This window comes from Vombatus ursinus, unplaced genomic scaffold, assembly GCF_900497805.2.
Source record: "Vombatus ursinus unplaced genomic scaffold, bare-nosed wombat genome assembly UNPS02015116.1, whole genome shotgun sequence".
Lineage (NCBI taxonomy): Eukaryota > Metazoa > Chordata > Mammalia > Diprotodontia > Vombatidae > Vombatus > Vombatus ursinus.
Genome location: NW_020954894.1, coordinates 4,000 through 8,409, shown reverse-complemented (window position 1 = coordinate 8,409; position 4,410 = coordinate 4,000). Strand labels below are relative to the sequence as shown.

At 33.7% G+C, this 4,410-nt stretch overlaps 1 pseudogene; it reads right to left on the bottom strand.

Annotated features, from left to right (window-relative positions):
• Positions 1 to 1,039: 1,039 nt before the first annotated feature.
• On the bottom strand, positions 1,040 to 3,529 carry LOC114031254 (annotated as a pseudogene).
• Between the last annotated feature and the right edge of the window lie 881 nt (positions 3,530 to 4,410).

Genomic DNA, 4,410 nt, shown 5'->3' with positions numbered 1-4,410 from the left:
GCTACTGCTGTAAATGAATTTTTAATATAAAGTTAGTATCTTAAGCTTCAATAAGTCAATAAGTAAAATAATTTAGCCTGGATTCAAAGAGGTTGCACAGTTTTACACTTTTATTCATCAAGTAGACAGATAACAGCATATGGGGAAAATATTTCTTTAACTTTTTGACTAATTCAAGAATGGCTTTATCTTACTTCATTAGCAATTCACTTAGTTCATGTAAAAATGTATGAAGAAACAATATTTTCAATACAAACAGTGTGATTTAAGCAAGTTGATGAATTGTCACTACAAGATTAATTTGCTAATAAGAGTTCAATAACATTTGTGTGGCAACTGCCACTATAGAACAAGATTTGGCATGACTTTTACGAAGTAATAGGTATTTTCTGTATAAACCCACTTTCCAAAGCAATCATTTCAGAAAACTTCAAGTTCAGAACCAAACAGTGCTGCAAAAGAGCTTTCTCTAAGCAAGGAGTGATCATGTTGAATTCATTGAATGTTAAGGCTATTTTTGAGAAGTTTTGGAAGGGAGTGTGTGTTTTTGGAGTTGTTTTGTTTGTGTGTGTGTTTTACTTAATCTGATTCCTTTTTTCTAGTAATAATTTATTTTATATTCCTATCATACATCTCATACTCTAGGGACTTGAAACAAAAACACAAAGAAAAAGAAGGACTTTGTACAAAATCAACTACTATTCCCCAATGCTGACACATCTTCCTTTATACTTCCTACTAAATCCTACAGTGGTATAGTTCCATGGTATTATGGACAATGTTCAACAGATTCTTCTTTTCCACATTTACCTCTGGTGGTGCGTTGACTTCTTGAGTTTGTGATGACACAATCCATTCTGAAAATAATCTTGTTTTCTGAACTTGAAATTAAGGTAATAATAGTCCCCTAGTTCCCAATTTCTGTATGCATTAATTAATTTCTCAATTAGACTTCATACTTTTCTAACAGACTTGGTCTTATCCAAAGTATTACTCTTCCATTTTTTTGGATAACTTTGTTTATGAAAAGCTAGGAATTTCAGTGTACAAATTTTGTTGCAAATACCCTTGAGATTTTTTTCTCCATAATTTTTCTCAGGACATTGATAACTTCCTTGTTTCTCAGGCTATAAATAAAAGGGTTTAAAAAGGGAATTACTATTGTATAAAAAATAGCAACGGGTATGTCTATGGCTCCTTCATTAACTGCACCTGGCCGAATATACATGATGAGAAGAGAACCATAGAATATTGAGACAGATACAAAATGGGATGCACAGGTGGACAAGGCTTTACCTCGTCCCTCCTTTGATTTCATCTTAAAGATAGTAAAAAGGATGTAAAGATAAGACAAGAAGACAACACCTATAGTGAAGACTTGAATCGAGCCTGAGAAGATGAATATCATCAATTCATTAATATGAGGGTCAGTACAAGAGAGTCGGTATAAAGGAAGAACATCCACAAAAAAAATGATTGATTTGGTGTGACTTACAGAAAGTTAATCTGAATAGAAAGCCAACTTGAATCATGGAATGTAGGTTGCCAGCTACGAGTGAACCAGTGATCATCTGAATGCAGAGTTTCTTTGACATAATGATGGGATAATGAAGTGGATTACATATTGCCACATAGCGGTCATATGCCATGGCTGCCAGGAGAAAACAGTCTGAAGTTTCAGAAAAGCAAAGAAAATAAAATTGTGCCATACATTGATGAAGGGAAATCATTCTATCCTTAGAAAAGAAGTTCATTAACATCTTAGGAGTAATAGCACAAGAGCAAATTGCATCCATAAATGCCAAGTTACCAAGAAACAAATACATAGGTGAGTGGAGTCGGGGTTCAATTGAAATTAATATCATCAATCCAATGTTGCCTATTATGGTTATTAGATAGATTATAAGGAAAAGTATGAATAGAAGAATCTGCAGTTCTTGGTTACTTGTAAATCCAGTGAGGATAAACTCAATTGTCAAAGTGATATTCTCAGCCATCTCAGTCTCCTGAAAACAAGGATTTTTGGGGTATATATTAGAATGCAAGTCAAAATATACCTATTCTTTCCGTTAACTTCCTTCAGCAGAGATTAAAGCACAAACAAGTCTATTTTCTTCCAGTGTTTTATCATCAACTCAAAAGGATAGCCCCCTCAATCAATCAATATTCATTAAACATCAGGCACTGTGCTAAGTGCTAGGGATACAAACAATGCCAAAAGACAATCCATGCCCTCAAGAAACTCATAATGGGAGAGAGAGAATATGCAAACAAATATATACAGGATGAATAGGAAATAATCTAAAGAAAGACAGCACTAGAATTAAAAGGGGTTGCAAAAGACTTCCTGTTAAAGATGGGATTTTAGTTGAGACTTGAAGCCAAGGAAATCAGTAGGCAGAGTTAAGGAAAGAGAGCATTCGAGGCATGGAGGACAGCCAAAGCAAATGCCTGGAGCCAAGAGATGGATTATTTTGTTCACTTCCAAGAGAACATTAATTTCTCTGAGCTTTTATGGTCATAGTTTCTGAAACCTTTTTGGGTGCCAGAGAGAAAATATCAAATTTGGTTGGCCTGGACTCTTTTTGCATGGTTTAAGAATCTATGCTGTCTTCAAAAGGTTCTTTTTCAAGGATTTATGCAAGCCTAGTCTTTTACCAAGGATCAGTGATTGGACTCTGTATTTTCAAACAACTAAAATGGTAACAGTTGCTTGCCTCTTACATGATGGATATTTTTTAAAAGTAAGTCTCATTTGCCAATATTTTCCTTTAGTTAAAAATTACTATAACTAATGGTACATCTCTTCCAAAATCACATGCCTTTCAATGTACTGAGCTTGGAAATTCCACAAGAATTAGCACTGGTGAATCTATGTTTTATCCATTTCACTATTCAGTCTCAGACAAAGTTATCAAAGACAAATGTTACCAAATGTCTCTTTGTCAGGTATTGATACTCATTTGAATAGCCTAAGAAGGCTTACCACAAAGCTTTGGATTCCCTTAAAATTTTAACATATCTATCATACTGAATTTTCCTAAATCATTCTTGAATTTATTCATACTCATACTTGAGTAATGGATTCAATAAGATTACTACCCATTGTAGCACGATGATCTTCTTTTGCTTGTCCCAACAGTTCCTTTTTAAAGCTTTAAAAGTGTGCTATAATAACTAGCTTTACTGATTTTGGTGACAATGTCTCCATTTACATTATTGATATACTTTATTAAATGATAGGGACTGGATATATTGTTTCATTTGTGTACAGAACTACACGTATGGAAAATTCCTGTTCCAGCGTAGATTGATATCTTCTCTGAAAATTATAGTTTTAGACTCATTGAGAAGTAAAGTGATTTGTTCAGGGTCACATAGAAAGTATGTGTCAGAGGTGAGATGGATTCAAGTGCAGTGGCTCTCTCCACTACATCATGTTGTCTCTCTTTATCCTTTATTATTTATATTAATTTTTAATATTGCTTACCCTCTTAGATTTGTCTCCTATTTTTAGTGTATTATTGTCTGGAGGATCCTCCATTATTTTGATCATTTTAGTTGTCCTTTTCTGGGCTTTCCCTTCTGCTGTTCTGTCTCTTTTGGAGAGTCGTCATGCTGACTTCCTGCAGAATTTCAAGAGCAAAGATTCCTGCTTTATAATGAAGTAGAATGGTCTATTTGTTTTGCTACCAAAACCCTGATGATGTTTATTCAGTGGTCCCTTTCAGCTTTCTCCTCACATTTAGACCAAAGTTTTCAAGAAACTGCCTATGCAACCTGCCATATTCTGAATATAATAATTAGGATTATTTTTCATTACTTGTATTACCTTACGTGTGTCCACAATGAAGTTCAGTCTGTAACTTTTTTCTTATAAGGTCTCAGCATGAAAGTTTCCTATCTTCTGTCTTCCTCAGCCTGTAATTGATTTAGAGCATGACTTAGTTTTAGTTCTGTCAGATCTTAAAAAGAGAGGAAAATAGAAGGGTGTCAGCATATTATTAAAATTCTAGGGAAAAAATGGAGAATTTTAGTATGTTTTGATATTGTTAGGTTACTAGTGGCTTAGAGAAGGCCTACTGAAAATATTGATCTTGGTAGATAGAAAAATATGACAATTTTTAGTTAATTTTCTGGAGTCAAAATTTCAGTTGTGTTTTCTTATAATAATGACTGCATGGAAAGCCATCCTTCTCCTAAGTATTAGCTAGCATTTATATATCACTTCAAGATTTACAAAATAATATTTATATATTATTTCATTTGATTCTAATGGGCCTGAAAAATATGCTAGATTCCCATTATTGATGTAAGTTAGAAAATACAATGAACACACAAGCTATTTGTGGGCATTACTTTACAGGGTCAATCAATCAGCATTTATTAAAAACCTGTTCTAGGCACTGG